Source organism: Phaenicophaeus curvirostris, chromosome 5, assembly GCF_032191515.1.
Source record: "Phaenicophaeus curvirostris isolate KB17595 chromosome 5, BPBGC_Pcur_1.0, whole genome shotgun sequence".
Lineage (NCBI taxonomy): Eukaryota > Metazoa > Chordata > Aves > Cuculiformes > Cuculidae > Phaenicophaeus > Phaenicophaeus curvirostris.
The window spans coordinates 67,311,668-67,339,384 of NC_091396.1; the positions used below are offsets into that span (position 1 = coordinate 67,311,668).

General features: G+C 42.4%; 2 long non-coding RNA genes across 4 annotated transcripts in view; both read right to left on the bottom strand.

Annotated features, from left to right (window-relative positions):
- The window catches only part of LOC138720595 (uncharacterized), a 512,056-nt gene that overhangs the window by 18,476 nt on the left and 465,863 nt on the right, over positions 1 to 27,717 (bottom strand). The gene's annotated exons all lie outside the window — the stretch shown is intronic.
- The window catches only part of LOC138720592 (uncharacterized), a 95,100-nt gene continuing 75,904 nt past the window's right edge, over positions 8,522 to 27,717 (bottom strand). Inside the window, exons 3-5 of one of the 3 annotated variants that reach the window (XR_011337435.1) lie at positions 21,443 to 21,613; positions 14,131 to 14,316; positions 8,522 to 10,352 (exon numbers count right to left, since the gene is read on the bottom strand). This is a non-coding gene — a long non-coding RNA (uncharacterized lncRNA). Of the gene's footprint in view, positions 10,353 to 12,888; positions 14,317 to 21,442; positions 21,614 to 27,717 lie in introns of those variants that run through there. The other 2 variants (XR_011337434.1, XR_011337433.1) reach the window with 2 other exon arrangements.

The following is a 27,717-nucleotide window of genomic DNA, read 5'->3' on the forward strand; positions in this document are numbered from 1 at the left end:
TATACAGGTTGTTTCCTCATCTCAGCCTCCTGCATCATGTTTAAGCAGCTTTTTTTGCATACTCACAAAAATGTGTGGGAGTCATTTGTTTTGGTTTGTTTTTTTTTAAATAGAAGTGTGTGCACAATCACCAGAAGGAGCAAAATTGTTTTCTGAGCTGGCCCCTAAACCTGAGCAGCCAAAGACAGGCTGTTGCTGTCTCTGTGCCCCACTCTCTCTGACAAGGGCTCAGCATCAGGATGTATTACTTTTTCCTCCTCATGTGTACTCCCAGCTCCCTTCTGCCATCTGGGAACTGCACACTTCTCCGTGCATTGCAATAAAATAATGCTGTTTCTCCCAGTGCTTGGATCTGCATGACTCAGTCATAAAACTGGGGCTACTACTGAACCATAACTTACTATGGTATGTACATTTTTAAAGTAGAAGGATGGAGCTGGGTGAAAGAATTAATGGTCTATTTTTCAAAAGGATATAGATCATTTTCAGTGGTGACAGAAATACGCATGAACCAAGCAGCAGGACTGTGTGTTTCACTTGTTCCTTGTCTGTACAGAAAGCAGAAGAGCTCCCAAATAGGGCTGATATTGATGGAAAATGTGTAACCTTTGCCAATTATGCGGATTAATCAGCTCCCAAATACTTGGCCCTAAAAAAAATCTTTAATTTTCAAATTACATTTGCATCATGGTGTTCGTGCGAAATGTGCAGCTGCATCGCTCTACCTGGGGTAGAAGCATGGTTCTGCATGAGGATTAGTGTAAAGAGGAGGCATTTGACTTGCTGCACCCATATTAAAGCTCCCACGCGCATCCTCAACCGCGCTGCCTCAAAAACTCAGCCGCACCTTTGTCCTGACAGATATGGGTGTGTGGGAAGAGGCCACCGGAGCATGGTGGTTCCTGCAAAATCCAAAAGCAGAATTACCCTGGGAAGGAAACAGAGCTTCTTTTTCAGCTCAACGGTTGGTAATTTTGCTGCGTTTAATCACACGTTTGACATCATTCCCTTTTCAAACTGTTCAGACCAATTGTTCCACCAGAGTAGTGATTGGATGTGAATATTCAGAAGCTGTTCTGGGGTGCTGGGTGGTAATTGGTCGCATCACTCACATGGTCTCCTTCCCATTCTGATGAGAAGAGGGTAGAAATTTGCTTCATGCAGATACTTAAACACCCACACATAAAAATCTTATTTAGCGCAACTATTTTTTTCCTGGGGGTTGCTACAACCACTTGAACATTTGTAGTTGGAGGGCACAGAAGGAAAACAAATGAAAGGAAAAAGTCATTTAAAATGGTGAACACAGGTGCTGGAAAATGTTTCTTTCTTTACTCAGTTTGGTCCTCACTGTTGGTCCTGCTGATACATGGGATTTGTTGGTTGGATGTGATGCCAGGAGAAAGAGAGGAGGTTTAGGTCAAGATCCCAACCACAGCCGTACTGATGTTTCCAAGGACCCAGTGGTTGTGCTGGGAGGTGGTTGTGGCAACCTGGATGAGAAGTTTTAGAAAGTGAGCATGATGAGTAATGAATATGTCTTAGGATCTGTGTAACTCATACCTCATGAGGCTAAGAAAAAATATTTAAAAACCAAGGAGTATTTGGAGAGAAACTACCCAAATCATTGAGGTGAATTACTCCAGCTATTTTATGACTAGTGGGCACCTATTGTCCATGTGAATCTCCTCTTGACTTCAAAGAGAGGATTTTTGGTACGAGATGTCTGCAGAGCAACAGTCATGTGAAGCAGTCACGTCAGGTGCTGTGGCTTGTGATCTTCTTTATTATGCTCTGATACACTGAAGAGCGTGTGAAATCATGAAGAGGGGCGACTTAAAAGCTACCATTTATTTAGAGAGCAGAATAGAAAGTGTGATATTCTTCATTCAGAAAAACTACTCCTGATGGACAATATTATTAGCAAGTAGGAGATAACTCAGGATGGCTGGAGGAATCCAAGGATGTTATTTTTAGAAACTGATAAGGGTTCCTGGGTAAATACTCTCTAAAATGCTAGAAGTAGCTCATCTTACTCAAGTCAAATGTCCTCCTTCCTTCTTCTTCCAGTAAAATATAACTAAAGTAGTAGAAAAAGTAAATAAAAATCAGTCAAAATTAAGGGCAGAACAGCAGATATTGGGATGATTGTAATCTACCTCCTGTCATTTTACAATCACACTAAAAATGCAGTTAGCTTGCAAATGACCTAATTTACCAATACCTTGTCTGCTTGGTAGCACATAATAAAAGCACATTATACCGGTCACCTTGGGGTGGTTTGGTTGGGGCTGGAGCTACATATCTGTCAGTGCTAGATCAGCCTGCGGGTGTGCCTCTCTGAAGCTTGCAGTATGTATTTTCAGTAAATAAATGCTGTTTAATAAGTATTCCGTGTGCATTTTGTCATTAGCCTGATGCTATGGAGCTGTGCAGACCCAACCTTGATTTATGAAGCTGTTAAAATGTTTGACCTTGTTTAAATAAAATCCTCAAGGTTAATTACAGCAAGTACTCTATATACACTCCCTCTGTTTCGGTCGCCCTGATGATTTGTAGGAGGAAAGGGTAATAAATTCTCATGTTTTAAAAGTGTTTGCAGTGCAAAAGTGTAAGAGTTTGCTTTCCTGCCATTTTCATGTTTTACCACACTTTGATATGTGATATATTGAGTGATGATGAGCTGCCTCTTCCTAGGGAGCACTGGAAATCTGATATTTTTACCCAAAGTATAAGAAGCATGTGAGAATGGGAAAATAAAAAAGACTGTTGGGAATAAAGAGTTGGAGCTTTGCTCCTGGATGGGATGTATCCATAATGAGGTAAACAAAAGGATTGCGGGTTTTTTTTCCTTATTGCACTGAAAACAAATTTCACAAAATAAAAACCAATTTAAGTTTCTTTTAAAAGAACTAGGAAATATTGAGGAAAGTTAATTGAAGCACATTCAAATTACAATAAACACATACAGGCACAATTATCTTCTTTTGACTAGTGTGTGGCTTAGAGATGTTTTTATCTTTTGTTTATTGCACTATTAAAAATATGGAGAAGCATCAAGAAAGGGTAGATAGCCACCATATGGAATTACATATTTTCCCTATTTATATTTAAATAACTATCCATGAGAAATTATGTGCAAATCATGCAATAATTCCCAACTGAAATGACTGTTTAGAAAATAAAAATTCTGAGGCACAATATTCTTTTCATATTAAATTGCCCATTTTCTGTACATCATATATGTTTGTACAATACCAAAAAAAAAAATGTTGCATTACAGCCCAATACAATGTGTTCACAATGCTAATGAAGATGGATAGAGGACATTGTAATATACTGTAGTAATTCATAAGCAGTGTGGGAAAACAAGACAAACAGGCTCAGAAAGCTGGAGCATAATTTTTTTGTTCCCATTTTCAGAGTGAATAGTGGTAATTTTAATAACCTGCTGGTTTGACAGATTTAATGATGCCGATTAACTTTTATTGCTTGATTCGTGCCATGCTCACATTTGGGGTGAATATTTGTGCTTGCAAAGTTTGAGTGGCTGGCTGTAGGCAGCTAAAAAGAAGCTCCTAGTGCCCCACGGAGAACTTGGCAAGGCTGAAAGCTTTGTGTTTGGGATGCCACCCTCTCCCTGAAGAGGCACATTATGGGTAGAGGTCTCACTTTGCGATAAAGCCATCCCCCCTCGTTTATGAACGGGTTCATCTGCCCACCAAAAGGCTCCAGGGCCATGCAGGAATATTACCTCCGGCTTCACTTGCAGGCAGAAATAGGATGTGATTTCTCTGATTGCAGGTTCTGATTAACTGGGATTAAGCCGTGAATGCTGAGATCATTTTCACTTGCGATAAGGCCCCAAAGAGGAAATATTTTATCAGCAAAATATCCAGCTTTAATTCATACCTCCCTCTAAAAAGGAAACCTGCGAAATATATTGCCTTCCTAAAATGGGAGCGATAAATTCCAAATTAGCTGATGTGTCAGGTTCCTTACATGCTCAATACACATAACATTTTGCTTGTCTGTCTCTTTCTCTGTTAATTCTAATAATTTTAAGTTCTGTAATTCATTCAACATCTCTTACCTAAGTCTTCAGATTGACAGGTTTTAATCAGGCTTTTCAAAGAGAAGAGTTGGAAAGGCAGAAAGCCTTAGTCACTGAAATGAGCCCTTCCTCCTCTTAAAATGCAAAACTATAATTGTGCAGGTCACACCTAGAGGCACTATCAGAGAACAGGCTGAAAACTGCTGTACATCGTTAAAAAGGTAACATACAAATACAAATACCTACAGCATCTTCTTCTCTCTAGATAGCATCTCTGTGTGTCTAATGACAGCCTGGTCCTTGAAAGCACGCACCCAATCTGATGGATGAACACACCAAGCAAAAAGTTTCTTCCATTTTAAGTGGATTTTAGTTTTTCTCTAAAACCTATATCATTTTAGCTGGATGTCCAGGCTCCAAGTGCACTTTGCATCTGTTTCATAGAATCATAGAATCATAGAATCATAGAATCACCAGGTTGGAAGAAACCCACCGGATCATCGAGTCCAACCATTCCTATCAAACACTAACCCATGTCCCTCAGCACCTCCTCCACCCGTCCCTTAAACCCCTCCAGGGAACGGGATTCAACCCCCTCCCTGGGCAGCCTCTGCCAGTGCCCAATGACCCTTTCCGTGAAAAATTCTTTCCTAATGTTGAGCCTGAACCTCTCCTGGTGGAGCTTGAGGCCATTCCCTCCTGTCCTGTCCCCTGTTACTTGGTAGAAGAGGCCAGCACTTTCCTCTTGACCTGCCTGACTCTCCACGTGCCCCATCCTGCTAAGCCAGATGTGCCAGATGTACCTCCTCATTTTGGTCAGCCAGGCACCAGGGGCTCTCCTCCCACCCCAGACCTGCAGGTACCCAGGGAATCCCTCCCCATCAGGACATCTTGCTGAGCATCTTGCAGGATCATGCCTTGCAAACTGTTTTAATGTAGGTATTTAGTGTGTGTGTACACATGTATATGGAGGAGGCTGTCCTGCTGTGATGTTAAGATAGTGATTTATTTTAGAGGAAACTGTTCCAAAAGATGCTCAGGTCTGTCAGAAACAGGAAAAAAAAAATAAAAAAAAAATCAGAGTTTGATCTTAGTTTTATGCCTTGCTCCTTTTTAAAATTTTATTAGATCTGCTTGATGCTGTCTTGTAGATCAAAAGGCTCTGTTGCTGGGTAAACTCCAATTTGTTTCCAAGACATGTTTCTGCTTGGTATTTTGGGAATTACAAGGAGTCCCTGGTATGTTAGGACTAGGGAAAAGAGTTTTTAATCCAGTAAGAAGTGGCCTTCATGGAGTGCTTCCATCCCATTCTTCTGGCAAAATATACCACTGTGGTCCCATTATTGCTGATAAAGGTGCCTACTTGAAGCTCAAGTCTTTGTTTTCCTCCTTTCCTTCTGCTTCCAACTCTCATTCACCTAATTCTTGTCCTGCTTCTCCATCTGCTCACACCAGCTCAAACATCAAGTTAGGGAAAGGCTGGAATTGCAGTTAAATGCTTGTATGAAGGGCTGCAAGGAGGTCCTCTTCCAGGCACAACATTTGGGCGCTGTACCAGGAGGTGGGGGACATATTCTTGGGTGTCACCAGCCAACACCACACCCCACAGCCATCCCTTCACATGGGTCTGGGCACGTGGCACCACGTTACTGAGGACTGTATTGAAGGATCTGCAGAAAAATGAATTTCTGATCTCACCCCAATAGCTTGTTACTGGCATCACCAGAGTCGTTACCAACTTCCATCTGTAAAAATGCTTCTCCACCTTGTTTCCTCCCACATTTTATTGGCAGCTAGCAACAGTGTCACCATAACCATGGAAGTCTAAGGACAGAAATTAAACAAGGTTGGCATGGAAGAGTAACACAATTTAATAGAGCAATTGATACCAGTTTTCATTGCCATGAAACACTTTTATTTTTTTTAAATGATACCTTAAAGGGCAAAAAGTTTGCCTGTAAGTCTTCTTATTTTATTTTTTTTAAAAGATCTATTTTATTTTATTTATTTTTACTTCATTTAATTTCATATTTCATTTATATTCAAACAAAACCCAGAATCTTGTCTGCCACAGAACTAATTTACGTGGGGATAGCATGTTTTAGTTGAAATCTTTGAACCAGCCTATACTAAAGTTGGACAAAAAAACTGAGCTGTTGCCCAGAAGTCACTTTACTGGAAGAACCTCTTTTCATCTTCCCTTACTGGTGCTGAATGTCAGGGGTGGAGAAATGAAATGTGGACTGTCCAGAGCTGTGGTACAAAGAGTCCTGCCATGCAATCGCTTCAGGCTGGTGCCTGATGCTGTGTTGCTGGCACAGACATCTCTATCCCACTCCATCTCCCACTTCCTTCCTTCTCTGCCTTTGATAGTTTCTGGGCCAGATGTGAAAGGAGATTATTTTGACCCTCAATCCATGTCTTTTCTTCTGGTTTCTCCACTGCTTTCTGGCAAGAGAGCAGGCAAGGATGACTTGGATGGGAGATGGTGGTGTGGCACCTTCTCCCGTCTTCCATCATGGGAAGGACACGTCAGGAGGGGCTGTAAAATGTTGTTCTTCACTTCTTTGCTTGACGAACACTCCAGCTCCATTTGGGAAAAGCACATGGGAGGCAAATAGTGTTGGCATGGCACCAGCTTAATGAGTTTTCAGAGTTTTATTATCAAAACAACTCCAGGTAAATGTTGTTCACATTCTCTTTTGGACTATGGCCATCTACTGTAACTTTGGCTCTGCTGCTCCTCACAGAAGGAGGGGATAAATCTGGGTGCCATTCAGGATGCAGCATGCAAAGGGACTTTCTTTGGCACCACCTGGTAGAGCCTCCAACTGAGAAAAACGGTGGGATGAGCAGTCTCAGCAACCACACACACCCTCTCCATCCCAGCCTTGCTGGCAAGATACAAGCTTCATGGATTTTATTTAGAAATCTATTTTATTTAGCAATTCATTTTATTTAGCCATTACATTTTTCTCCACCAGGATAAATTTTCTCTTCTTGTCCTTGGCACTGTGAGGAAGAAGCTGGGCACGTAGTTCCTCGAGCAAAATGAAATCCAGGAATCTTCCCTTTGAAGCATGAGGCATCCTGTTGTCCTGTCTTTGGGCAGTGCCAACCACAGCGTAGCCCTGAACTGTGAGATGGTCAATACAAATAAACAATAAAATAAAAAAAAAATAAAAATGAAGCCCTGGAACAATGAGGCGCTGAGGTACATGGTTTAGTGTTTGATAGGAATGGTTGGACTCGATGATCCAGTGATTTTTTTCCAACCTGGTGATTCTGTGACTCATTTGTGGGGAGCACACCTGCATAACCCATCCCTGAGCTGTAGGGCTGGAAAGGCAAATAAAACAGCTGTAACCCAAGCCTGGAGGGTGCTGGGGACTCAGGGGAGGGAAGCTGGTCTTTCAAATGGCTGTAACCCAAGGAAGAAAATCATCAGCCTATATGCCTTTCACAGCTTTTGATGACAAAATGGTTTGTGGCTTAGCCATTGTTTAAAGGCCATTCCTCAAATTCCTTGTTTACTGTCAGCGGGGTGAGTTGTGGACTCTGTGACTTTAGCTGTTAATGGGCCTAAACTCTTCTGCCAACAGATTAGGCTTTGCTGAAACATTAAGAAAATTGGCCCAAACAGAGATAGGGAGGATTCTTGTTTAGCTGTTGTTTCATTTGCATGAGAATCTTTGTCTGCAGACAATAGTATTTCCATATCACCCAAAGAGCGGGCAGTTGGGTGAAACTCATTCAATTTCTGCTAAATGAGAGAAATTGTTTGTTTGTTTGTTTCTAGAGAGAAAGAAAAATGCTCATTTTCAGCTGCAAGAATGGGCACATCAGAAGTGAAATCCAACCCCCAAATACCTTCAGCTTGGATGGACTGTGAGCTAACAAGTTGGGATGGCATTGCAAGAAAACAAGAATATTAAGTGGTAAGTGTGTTTAATTTGTTGTCTACGGGGAGAAGAGGAATAAACAAAGTTAGCCTATTTGGGAAGATGAAGAACAAGTTACTTTAAAAAAAAAAAGAACAAGATGTGTTTTTCCTATGACTCGTGCTACTGAATTTCCCAGGTTATCCATATACTCATCTTGTTACCAGATATGTGCTCTCCCAACAGGTACTGCCATTGCCTGAACATCTCACAGGTTCAGTGCTCAGGAGAGGGTTAATGTGATGCTCAGGTGACATATGCTTTCCATTCCCTCTCCGTTGTTAAAACTAATAACCTGGATCATAGAATAGCTTGGAGTGGAAGAGACCACAAAGCCCATCCAGTTCCAACCTCCTGCCATAGGCAAGGACACCTCCCACTGGATCAGGTTGCTCCAAGCCCCATCCAACCTGGCTTGGAACACCTCCAGGGATGGGATATCCGTGACTCCTCTGGGCAACCTGTGCCAGTGCCTCACTATCCTAAGTCCAGGCTCATCTGTGATGCAGGTGAGTATGTTTAACCAGGTATGACTCTGTGCTCAAAGCCAAAGTCTACCACATATTGGTGCGAGGAAGGATGGATCAGCTCAGTACTCCTCTAGAGGCTGTTTTTTTTCTTTATTGCTCATTAGTGCCATGAGATTTAATTCAAGCACCATTCGACATTTCCTTGCTTCAGAAGATCCTGCTGGGTTTTTTTTATTATTTTTTTCCTCTAAACCTAATACTTCTGGCCATCACTGCTGTTATTTGCAGTTACCTGTGGCTGCTTTAAATGCCACCGGATGGGAAGGGATGTTTACATCTCCCCAATTACATTGTCTTTGAACGGTTCTAAACTTGACTTTGATTAAACACGCTAATAACAAGAGAGGCTCCCTTTTTTTTTATGAATGTCACTTGCTTGAGTTGAAAAGACATGCTCTTAATACTCGCTTTTCATCTAAATCAAGAAAGCAACACTAAGCAAAAAAGTATTTAACTGTAGCATATAGGATTGTAAAGATGGTAATCAGGGACACTGGTAATTGAAGCTTTTGGGGGAGAACCTTTCTTCTGAATCCTTCAGTCTGTTTAATAGGATAAAATTAGCTTGAGTGGCTTGGTGTTTGAAGAGGTTATGATATAATTGGAGCTGCCTCCTGGGTTTGCTGCTGGACAAGGCGATCAGGTGGAGACATGGGAGGGCACGGGAACCTCTGAAGTACAAGACTCAGCTTCTGCCATACTAATTAGCCTAAATTAGCTATGCCAGTTTTCTGCTTGCTTTTGAATTTCCCTGATAATGCTTTTATCAGGAGTGTAAGAAAAGGAATATGAAAACGCGCACAAAGTTCACTGCAGAATGGCAGAAGCGGTGTCGACTGTCGACACAAGTCTCAGGCTTATTGCTGCAAGCTTCAAAAAAACAGGGAGAAAAAAAAGATTGAATAGCATTAGGAAATAACAAATGGATATCAAGCACAACCCCTAGGGATTTAGAAAGTACTATGGCTTGCGCTCTTGAACACGAAAGTTTACAAAGCATCTGTAAGAAATTGATTATCTTGAGGATTATAGACATTATTTTGAGGCCAGCCTCCTCCCCCCAAAACCCAGCTCTGCTCTTGAGTGTTTAACCCAAGGTGAAGGAGGCAGTCCTCCTCAAGGCAGAACCAGCTCAGGCTTCTTGGTTTGTGCTCCATCATCCTCAAGGCCCGAGAGAGGCTGTTTGTATTTTGTTAGCCACTGCCGTTTTTTAATTTTCACTTCCGACCCCAATTAATCAACTTTAACCATGCAAAGAGATTTGCGGTGCATTCAGTATGGCTTGCACAAAGCTATTTTAATTGAAAATGTGTGAGGGGAAAAGAAAATAAGGAGGGTTTGTTGGTTTTCTTTCTCTCCTGGAAGAGATGGCTTCTATTGCTGGTGGATGAAGTCAGTCAGGAGAGGACTTCAGTTTTCAAGGGCATGTGAGGATGCACTTTCACAGATAAAGACAGCTCCATCCCTGGGGAATACTTGAGGCTACAGGGAGATATAGATTTTTCCCTCACAAGTAGCACCAGCCTTTGTCTGGAGACAGCTATTTGAGGCCAGGATTGTCCATGGTTTTAATTGCACATACAGGCATTAGATGGGAATGAGCCGTCTGCTCTGCTAATCACCACCAGGGTCCATTGGCTGCAAGAGGCCTCCAGTTGCTGGATGAAAGTGAATGAGATCCCAGGAGATCTGCTGGACAAGCTTGGAGGGTCTTGTGGTTCAAGAGCTCTCAGGCAAGAGTTTTCTTATGTTTCCCACCAGCTCATCTTCCAACCAACACCCTTGATTCCTTCCCATTAGGCTGCCCCAGGAATGTTGTGCAAAGACCTGCGTGGAGTTAGGAGACAATTTCAACCTCATGCAAAGAACAGAGTTTGCAAGGCTCACCCAGTCCTTGGCTTGGTTATGGTTTTCCACCACGTGTCCTGGATCACATCACAGACTCCTAAAGAGACTTGCATCAACTCCATACCTAGGGACATTATGGAGAGGGTAATGCAGTAGTGAGATGATCTGAGAGATCATGATGGATAAGAGTGACTTGTGCTCTAGAGGACAATTTCTAGTAAAACTAGACTTGCTTAGATACATTCTGCATCTCAGCACAAGAAAACCAAATTGAGGGCATTGCACTGTTACTACTCATCACCGTCTGCTTTCCATGGAAAATCAATAGGGATATCAGGGTTTAAAAACTCTGCTAAGCCATTTTATTGCCCTTTATCTTACTCTTTCTGCAGAGGTAACTGGATGAGTTCACGTTTCTAGCAACTGCTTGAGAACAGGTTTGAAGGATCTAGGAAAATGACTCTGCTTCACTGTCCGCTTCATAACCATGAACAAGGGAATTGCTTTTGACCTCTCCTAGCTTGGTCCTCAGAGAAAAATACAGTTCAGATTCTGTTTTTTTAGGACAGTGACTCGTTCAGGGAAAGAGATTGAGTCTTGAGTTCTCTTCAGAATCCTATGCTCCCAACAGCACTTGTCCTGGCTTTTTATCATGTGCAAACACCTGAGTTCTGCAAGCCTTTCAGCTCTGGCACACACTTCATTCATTCACTCAAGTGCCTGTGCACAGACAAGTGTTTAAACAGCTTCATCTCCCATCCCCACAGGCCTCAAGGCACAACGTTGGGTATTACCTGTTCAGCTACTCCGCCTGCTGTACTGAGGATTGAAACCTGCAAACGCTTCTCCCCAGGAACAGCACTACTCCTACAACCAAGTCCCCTCAACAGAGATCTTGCAGGGGTGGTTTTCTATCAGTTCACTCAGTCTCTTCGCTTTCACGGGGTTTTCTTTTGCATCGCTTATTGGCTCCTCAGACTACAAAATTGATTTTAAAATCACCTCTGCCCAAACCCTGAATTTTTAAGCTTGCTTCTCTAAAATCTGCAAGGAAAGTATTCCCTTCTTGAAAAGTATGACACAAAGATTAGAGCTTTGAGAGATGAGGGGAGTCATTTTTAAGTAGAGAAATGAGAACCAGGAACTCTTCTGGGTTTGTTTTTTTTTTTCTGTCAGACTTTCCTCTTTGGAGTGCTATCCTCTTTGGATAGAAATATTTAACTGGTAGGAACCATGAGGCAAAGCCTTGAATGACAGCTGAAGAAGGGACCTCAAGCTGTTGTCCTTGAAACCAGTGATGAGTTTCCCCTTGACTTCACAGAGCATAGTATCCAGCATAGCCCAACTTCAGACATTTTTATTACGCAGCCAGCAACAGCTCCTGTTCAGAAAAGACAGCCTGTTCCCCAGAGGAGATGTGCAGCATGAAAAAAAGCCTTGTACAGTTTAAGGGCTGGACCAAAGCCCCATCAGAACCAGTGCAGAGTGTTTCAGGGTTCCCAGTGGAACAGCAGTTCACCATCAGTGCCCAGACTGACTATATCAGTGTCGGTGCAAACCCAGAGAAAATATCATTCAACATAATTCAGATCTTGCACCTATCTGAGCACAGGGGACTCTTGCTCAGCTCGTAGCGTAAAAGGTTTTGTCGTAGAATCATAGAATGGATTTGGTTGGAAGGGGCCTTAAAGATCATCCAGTCCCAATCCCCCTGCACTGGATCCAGTTGCTCAAAGCCCCGTCCAGCCTAGCCTTGAACATCTCCAGGAGTGGGGCACCTACAGCTTCTCTGGGCAACCAGGGCCATTGTCTCACCACCCTCATAGGAAAATATTTCTTCCTAATATCTCAGCCAGACTTATCCTCTTCTTTGCTCTTGCACCTAGGAGAGACAAGAGCTGCAAAACATCAAGAAACTTTTCAGGGGAGCTCCCCTTCTGTGCTGGCAGTGCCTCCAGCTCCTGTGATGACAGTGAAGCACTTCTCTTGTTCTTCTTGCTTGTCCTTGCAACGACATCTGTAAGCTGGATCTGCTTCGGTTCAGACAACATGACACACAATAAAGCAATAATGATTTCAGCATTTTTTTTCTTAGCATGAACCCAAGTCACCCCACTGATGTGGCAAATGGTCACTTGCCTGATGTCTGAGGAAGGAAGGAAGGAAGGAAGGAAGGAAGGAAGGAAGGAAGGAAGGAAGGAAGGAAGGAAGGAAGGAAGGAAGGAAGGAAGGAAGGAAGGAAGGAAGGAAGGAAGGAAGGAAGGAAGGAAGGAAGGAAGGAAGGAAATTTCTGTCAAGATATTTCTGGCTAAAGGTGCGAGCACTCATTTAAGGAGTGTTTGAACCTGTCCTCAAGGCTGGACCATAGCTGCAGAAGGACAGGAGAGGTGGAGCTGTACCCAACAACCACAGCAGTGTGCCCTCCTCCTGGCAAGATGACTGGAAGAGATGCCTCAGCTGCCCCCATCCTTTCTCTCAACAGCCTGTGAGGTAAAGCCACATGAAGCCACATTCTTCCACAAGGTGTTTGCTGGCTCCTTTTCCCACTCACTCAATGTCATTGCACCCAAGCCTTTTGACAGACAGAGGTGATGTGTGACCTTGCTGCAAATATCTTCCTGCACCCTTCTAGGAGCAAGAGGTTTCAAGCACAGTGTGGATGAGGAGGAGGGAAAAGCCCCTCTTGATTAAACCAGTTCCTCCAGGTCTCTGAGGAAAAGGAAAACACAGCAATCCCAAAGTGTCTGTGGCATCCAAGAAGCTTTCAGCTCAGCATAGCACAAGGGAGGGCTGTCTCGGAGAGCGCCAGCGATGAGAGTCTCTCTCTCTGGCTCCATCAGGCAATACTGCAAACAAGTCATGTCTCTTAGAAGAGGAAAAATCTATTTTAGAGCTCTCTCTTTTTCTGTGTGGGTGCTTATCTCTGGTCACTGCTGTTCACCATGTAGAGAAGTCTCTGCGGCGCGCATTTCTAAGAGGGCAAACTGTCTAAAATTAGCTGTTAGTTCAAAATAAGAGACCGTGCAGTTCTCCAGGGAGGGGCATTCATCCTCCAAAGGAAACTGTCAAGGATTGTTTGGGATTACTCTCCAGCTGTTCAGAACTGCTGCATCCTTTTAAATTATAATGTCAACATGTCGCAAATAATATGGAATGACAATGTCTAATTTCTGTCCTGTGAGGAATGAAAAGGAAGGAATATTGCTAGCACACTAGATACATACCAGATTTAAGAGACCAGGTAACCTTTCTATGTGACTGTAGGAGAATAACTAGTCAAAACATTAATGAAAAACGTAATTTTTACCTCACTTCTGAAATCTAGAGGCTTTACATTATGAATTCCAGGCTAATGCTCTCCAGAATAGATTGTGTTATCTCTAAGACCAGGGGATGTAGCAACTTCTCCATTGATTGGATTCTTCAAGTTGAGTAGCTGGGTGGCTTTTTTCCTCAAAAACATTTATTCCCAGCATCACTAGCTTTGAAGGAGGAATTTCAAATTGCATGAGTATGTAAGGGGCCAGATCAACATCATAGTTATTGCTGACCTTAGCATACGTGAGCAGCCCACAGTGAGTTTATGCCCCCAAAAACCCATGCTTGAAAAATCCAACCTGACTACATGGGGGATACAAGTGGAAGCCATGGGGTTAACACAAATTAAAGGCAACTTGCACCATGTACAAGAATATTCCATTAAAATTTAAAGTGGATCACCAAGAGGGAGGGCATTTTTAGCAGAGGCAGTTTTTACCTGTTATCTGAGGTAGTTGTGGCTCTGGGGACTTAAGCAGACACCTACTTTGGGTTACGAGGTAGCGGTGAGTTTCTGGGACCCAGCAGACGAATGGTTACTTGTGAAGTTGTGATAGTATGATAGCTTCAATGAGATACCCACATCCAGAGCTTAAATATTCTCATAAGCTCTTAGGGTGGCTGCCTATAAAATATAAATAATACAATATAAACAAGAAGTGTATCAAGGGATACATTTTAATGTTCTGATTCCACACAGCACTGTATATTTCTCATGTTGAGTTAAAGAAGTAAATGAAACAGAAAGAATCCAACATGTTTTACATTCCCTTGCAACAGGAAGCTATTCTGATAAAACCTACAAATGATCCATATTGATATTAACTTTTTCTTTCAGTAAACTTCATTTGAATTTAGAAAGTCTCTAAATGATAATTGAATCACAAGTCTGGATTAGGATTCTAGCAGCAACACTTGACTTGGTCAAAATCACTGTTATGAAGAGATGCAATTTTTACACAGTACTTCACATTGATTAAGTAATGTGCGAAAATGGAAATAAAGTATTCGAATCTTAATCATAGTAATTTGCATGAAATAAAAGTCTCTGTCAAGGGAATGCACATTATAATAACTCCTGGGTGTTTTGGTTGCATCAGTGAGCAAAGAAGTTGTGTGCATTTTTTTTGTCCTGATATACAAGAATTTCCTCTATTTTTAGTGTACCTTTGATGATACAAGAGTTTAGAAAAATGACATTGTAGTTAGTGAGAGAACGTGAGACAAACAGATATTTAAAGAGAAGCCAAAGTTCACAGAAGATTGATATACCTGAATTAAGTACAGGAACATAAACCAGTATATTGTAAACATAGGAACTCAGTTTGAAGCCAATTAAGGCTCATTTGGTTTTGACCTGCATCAAACAATAGCACTAAATCAGAAAAGCAGATGCATTTTGGAAGCTACTGAACTGAAGAACCTTATCTGGAGCCCAGTGGAGTCAGCAGAGACTTTCTCACTGACTTCAGTCAATCAAGCCTTAGAAATTCTTGTTTTATTTACACAAATTGGTCTGAAGTAGAAAAGGGTTTTAGACGCAGCCCCCGCTCCGTTCCATGCACGCGTCAATGCTGCTAAATGCTGTGATGGTGCTGCTGTTATCTGTTACTGAAGCAGACCCGGGAGCTCTGGCGTGTTTCTCTGGGCCAATGTGACCGTCGTGCAATCTGGTTTATTTTCAAGAGCTGCTATTTCAAAAATCAATGGGCATCAGCTGCTAATTACAGATAATCTATGTCTTGTCCCTTCAGTGGGTTTTCAGTGTTTTGCACTTGCCATGCTTCCTTTGCTATGGGTTAACAGCACAGCTCCATAACAATAACTCATGGCCACCCTGCAGCCCCCTTTTGCATTCATTCCAGATTCCTCTGGGGTAGATTTTGCCATGTGAAGTTTCTGATGAACCATCTCTACCATAACATACCTGAACCCCCCTCACTGACCTCGAGAATAATTCCATGCTGCATTTTCTGAAAACGTAAGAAAAATATAGGCAAGCTTTCTTAATTATCTAAAACACCTTTGTCGTTTTGTGAGAGGCATCTGTTCTAAATGCACATCTGAGATCCATGGTCCCCTTCTCCACCTCCCAGCCATCACAAAGTAGGACAAGGACTCCTAGGCATTTGAGAAGAGTCAGAATAGCTGATTTGTATAGAATGATAGAATAGTTTGTGTAGGAAGGGACCATAAAGCCCGTTGAGTTCCAACTGGATGCCATGGGCAGGGACACCTCCCACTGGAGTTTTATTCAAAGCTTCATCCAGCCTGACCTTGAACTCCTCCAGTGATGGGACAGCCACTTCTCTAGGCAACCTGGTCCAGGGCCTCAGCACCCTCACAGGAAAACATTTCTTCCTAATAGTTAACCTAAATCTCCCCTCTTTTGACTCAAAACTATTCTTCATTGTCCTATCCCTGCACTCCCTGATAAAAAAACTCTCCCCAGCTTACCTGTAGGCCACCTTTAAGTACTGGAAGTCTGCTATGAGGTCTTATTGGAGTCTTCTCTTCTCCAGACTGATCAAGCCCAACTCTCTCAGCCTGTCCTTGTATGGGAGGTACTCCAGACCTGATCATCTTCGTGGCCTCTTCTGGACTCGCTCTGTGTCCTTTCTGTGCTGAGGACTCTGGAACTGAACATAGTGTAGGGGCAAAATCACATCCCTGGCCATGCTGGTTATACCTCCTTTGATGTAGCCCAGGATATGGTTGGCTTTCGGGGCTGCAAGCACACATTGTTGGCTCATGTTGAGCTTCTCATCTACCAGCAACCCCAAAACCTTCTCTCCACAGATGGTCTCAACTTATTTACCTTCTTTAGAGATTAGCAATAGGATCAAATGGTCCTAGGTGAAGTATTGAGCTTTCTAGGCACAAGTTTTTACCCTTGCCTCTCTCTCCCATTTCGGCAACCTGTACTTATAATGGCAAATGGATTCAAAGACCCCTTTGCAGGAGGGTCCTTTTTTTAAGCCACGCTGTATAAAATCTGTTGAGACCTGCAGAAGTTGCTGTGATATCACTGCATTGTATCAGGAGGTATATTCAGTTATCCCCACCCACGATGTATTTGGGATAATTGCTTCTTGCAGGGGATCAAACCTGGTAAGGGGTAGGGGGAAAGTGTTGAAAAACTAAGCTTGGAAAGGAAATGCAGGCTGAAATTTATCTCTTGTTGCTGAAGCTGCCAGTAAAGCTAGTCGCAAGAGGGGGGTTTCTATGGGATTTAGTCTGGGGGAGAATGGCCCTGCTGTCTTCAGAGTGAGATGAGATCAAGTTCTGCTTGCAATTCCTCTTACATCTTGTAGATGCAGGCCAGGAGATTTTTTTACATCAAAATAAAGGAATGGATGGGCCTGCACTTATAAGAAAGTTGGCATTCCTACAACAAGCATGTAGGTTGATAAGGATTTTCTTTATTCTTTTCAAAAATAACCTTTCCTGTGAAATGCAAGCTCAAGAACATTATCGGTTACATAGAGAAATCACATGAAAGGCTGCATTACAATAATGAAGTAAAGAGATTCTGAAATGAGAGCAGCAGCAAAGGTATTCAGTGCCTGCTTGGCTTGAGCTGCTGCTTCTCTGCACAGATGATGTTTTCAAACCTTGGGTTTTGGCAAAATCCTACTTGTGGGGTAAAGTTTGTGTGCAGAAACCACCACAATACTGCAAAATCCAAAGCATGGGGTCATCTTTGATGTGTGGGAGATGTGTTATAGTAACGAGCTTACCTCCACACTGAGAGGAACCATCATACACCATCCTGTGTTTCTCTTAAGTTGAGAATGTGCCTCATGTGGGGTGGCAGTAACAGGGTGACAAACAGCTATCGTCGCACCCCTAGCCCTGCAAGTGCAGCCCTGGCGTTCTACCAAAGGGAAGTCAAACCTACCACTCTCATAAAACATCCTTCAGAAAAGGGAAGAAGGAATTTATAAGAAATAATCCTATTAATTAATGCCCAAATCCTGGTCCCTGTGCACAGCCTGCAGAAATGCCGTGTGTGTGTGAGGGAATGGAGACAGTGGAAGGGAAGGGAATACAAGCCTCCTCCTCAGCTGGGGCAGCATTCCCGCATCCCAGGCTGATGGCTCCACTCTGCCCAGCCTATTCCCAGCAGCTCCAGTCAAGTGCCAGGCAGTGTAGAACTTCATGGCCAGCCCTCGGTTGTCCCTGCAGGAATGTGGCCAGGGTCATACAAGAAATAACGAGGGGAAAATACTGTTTTCTCTTTCTAAGACAATGATGAACATGTTTTGAGTGTCCTTATAGACAGGGGCAGCTACAGTCCATACTTTCCCACACTCCTATTCTCATTTCTCTTTAAGAACAATGATGAGTGAACAGGACCACTGAGCAGAGTGCCCAGGGACCTTGTGAGTGGCTTTTAAGAGCAAGTTAGGCAAGTATCTGTCAGGAGTAGTTACCTAGCCCTAATCCTGCCTTTAGGCAGGGGATGGATGAGGTGGCCTCATGAAACTCTCCTGGCTCTGCATCCTAGTGTCCCTCAGGCTTTGAGCATTGAGATCCTTCCACTATAGACAGAGAGACTTACTATAAACCTGTGGTTATTGTTTACATGACCGTTGGGATTGCTGCCATCTTGGGGTGATGGCTTTCTTGGATATATTTTGAGGGACAATCCACATTCATGAATTCAGAAATTACGGATCATGAAATGTTTGTACACCTGAGATGCTCTTTGAATATGGGATGTGCCTGGGGTCGGAGCAGTTCTGGCCTTACAGTACCTCATCAGACTCCTGGAGGGAGTAAGTCCAGGAGAAACATGTGAAACCAGCTAGGACTCACTCTACAACAGCTCTTCAAAGCCTGAAGAGTGGGCAAGGCTTTCTAAGTGGAGAGTCCTCTGATCTGGAAATGCTATCTGCTGGTGGCTCATGAAAAGTCATCTCTGACCCTAGGCACAAGTCTCATTGCCACAAACTATGCTGACCCGTGCCTTCTCTCTGCAAGACCTACTGTTTTAAAATCTGCAGCCCAGTTGCAACTAAACTGACAGAAGGGCACAAGATGTCAGATATGTTCTCCTCTTATAAATGTTTTAGAGTTTGCCAGTTGGGAATGTCCATGCTGAACTCATCAGGGACAAAAAGGGAGAAGGGACTGGAGACTTGGGACACCAGCCTGGAGGAATCGCAGCTTAATTAGTTCCTGGGCTCGGAAAAGAGATTCTTTGAATGCTTTTTTTCTATAATTGCAGAGGATTTCCACGAGTCTTAATTTGTTGGCAGCTGGATTTAGCTCAGAAAAACGATCTTTAAACATGGTGAGCCATTCCCATGCAAGAAAAGTGTGCTCTTCAGATCCCCAGGTATGCCATGCTGCCCTGTTAAGGTGGTGTGTAAGCGTAGCAATGAGCAAAGTCAGTAATAAATAAATTACCTGGAGAATTTAAAGTCAGAGTAGCAAAAAAAAAAAGGAGAAATTCAGCTTCCCAGTGCATAAATGTAAACACGTTGTGAGTGCAGCTGCCCTTGCATGGACATGCGGACCAATACCTGCTCATGGCGTGAAAAGCAGCAAACACAGATAGTGCCAGGTGATATTTGGCTTCTTGGCATATATTTAGGAGGGCTGCACTTTGCATTTATAGGAGCCGTCTTTCTTTTCATACTCTGTTTTCTTTGCTTTTTATTAATCCACAGATTCCTCCCTTTGCTAAGCCAGGAATCTGAGGCAGATCCCTGGAGAATCGCTTGAGTCTTGGATCCTCAAGCAAATTCAAGCTGTAGTGTGCCCCAAGGGCAATGTTATCCCTACAGAGTTTTTAGCAACATGTCTTCTAACCCTGTTTAATCAGCTCTGTTTTTAAGTGATGCAGCTACCGGTATTAAGATATTCTGAACCATCATTAGCTCTATTTACCGAGCCTTTAGATGTGTGAATCACTGCAAACATCTGGAAGGAACAGGTGGAATTCAACTGCACTTACTGTTCATTTCTGTTTTAATGGTGTTTGGCTTCTCTTTTAATTGAATACCGATTCTTCTTGGGTACCCAAATGTTACCACAGCATATATGAATTTAATTTAATTGGCAACGAGTTAAAAATTATTATTTCAGAGGAATTTTTGATGTTCACTAATGAGGCATCATGTTCCATACATATTTCTGCCATTTCAGCCTGCTTCCCTGAGGAGGCACAAGCTACGCAGTTGCGCCATCCATCTGGCAGGTTGCCCTAGAAACTTTGTCCCTCATTGGTGAGCAGCCTGGGGCCAGGGAATGGTGGAGCATGAGGGCAATGGGGTGGTGGAAGACACATAACTGCTCACAGGGTGCCTGCAGCTGGGCCAGGGTGTAACCCTGTGTATCCTGTGCCGGCAGCTGAAATGCAACGTCAACAACTTCTGGTCGAAGATGTTGTAGAGAGGAGGGAGCTGGGCTATTCTCCCAAGTGACAGGGGACAGGAGAAGAGGGAATGGCCTCAAGCTCCACCAGGGGAGGTTTAGGCTGGAAATTAGGAAAAAATTCTTCACAGAAAGGGTCATTGGGCACTGGCAGAGGCTGCCCAGGGAGGGGGTTGAGTCACCTTCCCTGGAGGGGTTTAAGGCACGGGTGGACGAGGTGCTAAGGGGCATGGTTTAGTGTTTGATGGGAACAGTTGGACTCTATGATCCGGTGAGTCTCTTCCAACCTGGTTATTCTATGATTCTATGATTCCCAACATAGGGATCTCATCCAAGTGGCTAAAACCAGCAAGGTTGACCTAATCCTGCTCCACAATGGGGTTTTCTCCTCTGAGAATACCTCTACTTTGTAGCTGTTTCACCTGGTATAAACTGTTGACCCTTCTTCAGGGACGTGAGCCTTATGTTTTATCCGAGGTGAAAGCCCTGGTCCTGCCTCTGTTGGTCCTCAGTTCTTTCTTCCCTTGGTTTTATTTGGTGAAGAAGAGGACTGATTCCCCAATCCACGCTGGACCATGCATCTCTGAGCTGTCATCCGCTTCATTGCCATCCCATAGCTGGAGCTTAGCTCTTTTGGACTCTGCCACACTCAGAGTGGTGAGCAATGAGAAAGGAAACATTTTTAACTTAAATAGGGGGAGAACAGAAACCCTCAGTCTCCTTGGGGTGAATTATTCAGGCTGCCTCCTGCCCTTGGAGGCAACTTCTCCAGGCACATAGAGCAATTTGGCAGGAGCAGCAATTATCCTATTTACGCCACTCACCTTTGCTGATTTGTTTACATAAGCCAGTCTTCAAAATACCACCTCAGATTCAATTTTAGGAATGTAATCTCTTGGAATTCTTTTCCAAAGTGTGCCTGCCGATACCAACTCCTCCAAGGAGCTGTGGCATCTTATTAATTCGTCTTTGTATGTTACCTTCCAATCTTCAGGAGATAAAAAATATTAATTGCCAATGTGATAAAAAGAAATTCATATGCAAGGTGAAATGCGTGGATCTCTGCACCTGTTTGCTTAGTTGGATTTCCACTGTTCAATGGAAACACCCAAATGTGCTGGAGAAATTACAAATTTTCTCCCTACAAATAACTCACTCCAGTAATTTTTGACATTTAATGGAAACAATTATTTTTCATTAGTATTTCTTATGCTTATATTTTTTTCATTAAATTGCCAGGTTTGCTATTGCATAAACTGTAAGCTTATTTATTTCATGATGGCAGATTCTTAAGATGGATTGTGTCCTCTCAACATCACTTTTCTTTTTCCAACCTCTGCATACACTGTTGAGTTGCTATTTCTCACCTCACGGTAATAGCAGCCCCAGTTTGCAGTCCAGGTTTGCTCTTCACTTCACCCACAAGACCGAACAGTAGTGTCTCACATCATGGTACCAAAATATCTCTTTGGTGGTCTTCAGAGATGGGTCCTGCTCAATTTCTCCTTGGCCTCTACAGCTTCAAGCACCTGTCAGATCTAGAATCACAGAATCACAGAATCAAAGAAATGGAATGGTTTGAATTGGAAGGGACCTTAAAGATCACCCAGTTCCAACCCCCCTGCAATGGGCAGGGACACCTCCCACTGGATCAAGTTGCTCAAAGTCCCATCCAGCCTGGCCTTGAACACCTCCAGGGATGGGGCAGCCACCACTGCTCTGGGAAACCTGTTCCAGGGCCTCCCCACCCTCACAGAAAAACATTTCTTCATAACATGTCATCTAAATCTCCCCTCTTTTAATTCAAAACCAGCTTAAAATCGTTACCCCTTGTCCTATTGCTGCACTCCCTGATAAAGTGCCCCTCTCCAGTGGATATCTAGTGAATATTGAATTATTTATATAAAATAAATGGCACTTCTAGGCTGGAGTGGGAGACCTCTGCCTCCAAGGCAGTATTTTCATAATCAGCATGTTCAGCTGCTTGGGGAGACCCAGATTCGTGTCTTTCTGCTGCCTGAATCGGTCTTGGTGTTTGATCCTAGCCCTTCCTTGTCTGTAAGCATGAGAAATGCCCATCTCATGAGCAACTCTGAAGGTCTCAATTTATCTCTGAAGCTAAACATGAAAATCATTATATTCACCAAAATATTAAATGAAATAAAAGAAAGCCTGGAGCCTGACATCACTCTACTGGATGTTGTACAAACACAAAGCGAGAAGGAAGTCCCAGCATCAAACAGTTTGAGGTCTAAATAATTTCTCCAAACGGAGCATACTTCCTTGACAGCCAGGCTGGTCTGAATGGGCTGAGGCTGTGCTGCAGATCCCTCCTTCCCTGCCCAGCATTCCCACTGGGGCCCCACCAGCATCCACACCTGCTCCCACACGCTTCGGGTGCTTCCCAGGCAACCTGGCCAGGGAGGTATTTTTGTGTTTGCACAAAAAAGGTGAGCAATTACCAGACCACACCTCTGCACACAACTTCTCATGCCTCTAAAGTTTCTAAAACTCAGAGTATCAGGTTCCCAGAATCACTGCTGTTCAGGAGGGAGGAGTTGCACAGGCTGCAGGGTTTTTTCTCCAGAGTCAGCAGAGCTGGGCTGCTGTATAGCATTCACTGTTTTTGGACAAGCATGTTATTCATACTTATTTTTTCACCTTCTTGTCTAGATTTTAAAAAATATTCTTGTTTGAAAGACTACCTGTGGTTTTAGGGGCATTAATTATAGTGCTTTTTGCCTTCCTTTTCAGTGTAATGTCAGTGTTCGTTCTTTCTCTCTCTTTCTTTCTTTCTTTCTTTCTTTCTTTCTTTCTTTCTTTCTTTCTTTCTTTCTTTCTTTCTTTCTTTCTTTCTTTCTTTCTTTCTTTCTTTCTTTCTTTCTTTCTTTCTTTCTTTCTTTCTTTCTTTCTTTCTTTCTTTCTTTCTTTCTTTCTTTCTTTCTTTCTTTCTTTCTTTCTTTCTTTCTTTCTTTCTCCTTTCTTTCTTTCTCCTTTCTTTCTTTCTCCTTTCTTTCTTTCTCCTTTCTCTCTCTCTTTCTCTCTCTCTTTCTCTCTCTCTCTCTCTCTCTCTCTTTCTCTCTCTCTTTCTCTCTCTCTCTTTCTCTTCTTTCCTTCCTTCCTTCCTTCCTTCCTTCCTTCCTTCCTTCCTTCCTTCCTTCCTTCCTTCCTTCCTTCCTTCCTCCCTCCCTCCCTCCCTCCCTCCCTCCCTCCCTCCCTCCCTTTCCTTCTCTCATTCCTTCCTCCCTTTCCTTCTCTCATTCCTTCCTCTCTTTCCTTCTCTCTTTCCTTTCTCTCTTTCCTTTCTCTCTTTCCTTCTCTCTTTCCTTTCTCTCTTTCCTTCTCTCTTTCTTTCTCTCTTTTCTTCTCTCTTTCCTTTCTCTCTTTCCTTTTCTCTTCCTTCCTTCCTTCCTTCCTTCCTTCCTTCCTTCCTTCCTTCCTTCCTTCCTTCCTTCCTTCCTTCCTTCCTTCCTTCCTTCCTTCCTTCCTTCCTTCCTCTCTCTTTCTCTCTTTCTCTTTCTCATTCTCTCTCTCTTTCTCTCATTTTTACCCATGTTTTAATGCAAACAGACCTTCTCCTATTAACAGCAATTGGCATCTGGTTTTCCATCTCTATGAACCCAGTGGTGCTGCTGCTCCAAGACTCAGCTGGTTGGAAACGTATAGACAGCAAACATTTACATTCAGCACGTCTAACATCATCTGGGACTTAAACCCGCAACGTTGGTGATGCATAGAGATAGATATTTAGCCACATCAAAGCTGTTTGCTAATTGCAGACACTTCATTCTCGTTTAATGTTTCATGTGCAAGATTAGTTGGTTGATTTAATTGGTTCAGCAAAACTTATGTTTTAAGGCAAAACATTAGTTAAGACATAATGTATTCCCTTATGGAAAATTCCCATTAAACTGAATACATCAGAAGTCGGTTTGTGCTTTGCGATTCTCTATTCAAATCTGTAGCCAGTCTGCCTACAAAACTGAATAGGAAACTACAATTTTGTATTGGAAAGTCTACCATTTAAAAGCAATCCATCAAGGTATACAATCTTGTAGGATTGTTATAGATGCAAAAAGCACAGGATAGGGTTATAGTTGTCTTCTACAGTCTGTTTTAGTGGGGTTTGTAATGTATTAATGAGTTTGCAATAAAAACAGGTACAGAAAAGGAATAAAATGGGATATCAGGTGGAAATACATATAGTTCTTGTCCGTATACATCCAAGCCTCCATATCTACATGAATATACGGAATTTATGTGCAAATATATCTGTTCATATATGTCTGTTCGATATTTATAATGTAAGCATCTACACTATGTGTGTTCATAGAATCATAGAATCATAGAATCATAGAATCACCAGGTTGGAAGAGACCCACCGGATCATCGAGTCCAACCATTCCTATCAAACACTAAACCATGTTCATGTGTGTTCATGTGTATTCCTGTATTTATGTTTGCCTAAAACCTCTAGTCCAATACTGGTTGTGCAGGAAATTAATTCAGACGCTGCTCAGTGACTCAGTATTTCATTAGAAAATACCCCAAATCTTTGCCAAGCTCTCCCAGCAGCAGCACAGCCAAGAGAGGAGCCCAATTCTGGATCCTAATCCCACGTGAGAAGGAACAAGTAATTTGACCCCAGCACAGGAGTCAACCATGAACACAGAAACCCACAGCTTAACTGCCCCAAAATTTTATAGGACTTCCATTGGGAATTTTTTCCTGAAAAGCTTCAAGAGGTTTTGAACTCCGTTTGCTGTTAAATGAACATTTTTGAAGCCCAAACCCCCTGTACGGTTGTGTGCCTGTATATGAATATTAAAATGCTGAGTACATGGACCACCAAAAGTTTGTTTAGCTTGAAGTTAGAGATTTGTTTTGCTTAGAATACAGTCTCTTGATATTTGGCTGATCTCTTTGTACTGGCTTTTATCTTAATTGCTTTTTAAACTATAATTATGGTGCCACATCCACATGGCTGTTACACCACTGTAGTTTAAGTTGAGTGTATTTCTATTACAAATTCTATTTTTAAGTGGCTTGTTTTTTAGTTCAGATGTAAAATTTACATACTGTAGCCAAGGAATATAGCAAAAAAAAAAGTTTTAGTCAGGAGAAAAACCTTTTTTTAAAATATCAGAAAAAATAAAGTAGTTTGCTGTATGTTAAATGAGAGGCAAAGAAAAATTAAATTAGTTCTCTCCAATGCTGCAATTATAAAAGAAGAAAAATGTTCCATTTAAGCACGCAGTTGAAATTTTGCATGCCATTACTCCATAAATAGGCTCAAGCGTATGAGCATTTTAATGTGTATATACCAAAGCCATATTGACATTGCAGACTATCATTACTCCTTAAGGAAATGTCATGGGCTTTCCTTTCTTATTTGCACGAGCTGTGAATTTATAATTCTTTCAGCCAGTTGGTTTTAATAAGGTATCGCTCAGTTATTCGCATTTAAACCGTTCTCTAAATACCTATTTGAAGACTAAATCACATCAATCCATTAGGCCAGTAACACAGCCCGGCTTTTAAAAAGTCCACATAGGGTTTTTAGCACGGTGTCCTACCAACCCTAATCCTCCTCCCTGCAGAAACACTTCTTCTTTTTCTTTCATTTGAGACTAACATTTCGGGGAAAGGAAAATGCAAGCCACTGTTTTGTAGCATCCCTTTTGCCACGCAAACAGAGGCAAATAACATTAGGACGGTGACGGGCGTGGATGAAGAGGGAGGCAGCACGTTTCTACTGCCTACTTCACCCTCTGTTATTAATCCTGCTGGTGCATATGCCACGCAATTTCTGCTAAAGTCTAGAGGTAAAATGAGGTTGATCTATCTATAGGGCTTGGGGCATGGCAGTTCTTGCCACCTTAGCATGGCTGAAGAGCTGAGAATAAAGCTATATTACACAAAATATCGTGAGCATTGGACCTGGTGCTGAGAAGATCCGCTATATACAAGAACAATTAATATTGTGTTTCCGTGGGTGAGCGTGCTCCTGTCTCAGTGTTATTGAAAAAGAGAGGTCTGCTCAGCTCATGTCCTCTTAGGGGCCAGATCAGTTTGGAGCAAACAGAAGCTATTCTTATTTTTAGTCTTCTCACTGCACCAATTTATGTTCATTCTGCGAGGTCCAAAGGTTACAGATGAGCTGCCTGGTAGAGCTTTCTTTTTGCTTAAACCATATAAAAAAGAAAGACAGTAAATATTGCAGAATGCAGAAGTGAACGGGAACACTCTTGTTGCTCACAGTCTCTTCAGAGTGAGATGAGAACAAATACATCGCTGCTTTGTTTTCCCTCCATCAGAAAAGTTCCAGTGAGCAGCTATTTACTTCCAACTATTTACTTCCACAGCCACTATTTTCTGTTCCCTTTTTTGTGTAAATAATGTGACTTTTTGGAAAGGGAAAAGGAGGCTTTCCTGGAAACACAGGTCTCAGCAGAGTGAAAAACTCCCCTCCTGATCCCCCATTGCTGGAGACACTTTCCCCAACTCCTCCCGCTGCTGGAAACGGCAGATGACGAAGACCTGAAACCTTCACAACAACATATTCCTCAAGACCGCTGTCGCTCCATAACTCTCCCAGCCATTTCCAGCCCCACGATATTTCCCACCACCACCACCTCCTTTGTGCTCCATTCAAGGGTTTTCTGAAGTGAGACAATCTTTTCCATTTTTTTGTCTTCTGTTTGCATCAAAGTTAGGACTTTGTTAGGGATTCTTGCTATCGGCATCTGTTACCTCTTTTTCTCAGGGGCTAAGGAGGAGGCTGCTGTATGGCTGAAAAAGGCTCTCATTCAGCCTGCAATTGCTTCTCTTTGCTTTCCTGTCACACTGTCAACCTCAATCAGAAGGCAATGAAAGTGATACAGAAGCAAAGCTTTGCTGCCTCCTCCTAGAACAAAGAGCGTCCCATAGCCTAGTACAGATTTCACATCCAATTTAACTCTTTGGAAAAGGATTTCAGGAAATACATAGTCAAGAGTTGAAAAAATGGAGTTGGGTCTACTATAAAGGCTAAAAGTATTATCCTGGCTTAGATAAGCTACAAAGATAGGTTGATACTATTTTCTAGCATAAACCACATTAGCTGGCATTACACATTGAGCTTTCTTTACTCGTTAAGTTGCAAGGAGATTTGAGAGGAATTTAGCAGCTACATAAAATGACTCTTTCATGATTCTAGCTTTAACAGTCATTTTAGTTGTACAAGGTGCATGAATAGCAAGGACCTAAATCATGTTGTTTAACAAATCTGGTATTAGAGGGTTAGTCTCAGTTTACTTATTAAGAATTTAGTTGAGTAAAGGATTTTAGGACTCAGTTCTTTGTGTGGATGACAATGAAACAGGCCAGTACTTGTATTTTTGGGAGCCTAAATCAGCTACACATGTTTGAACTATGCTTTCGGGCCTATAATTGCTCTTTTGCATGGAGAATATTTTTCTGTTTGGATTCACACTAAAAATAAGGCTCATTGGGCAGGTCATAGAGCAATGAGGTAATTCACTGGGATATCTCAAAGCAATATCTCTCAAATTTACAATAAGCTTAAGGTCAATCTACTCCCTTTTGCCTGCAAACGCAGAGCCTCATGTACAACGATAAACTTTTTTTTTTTACACTGTAC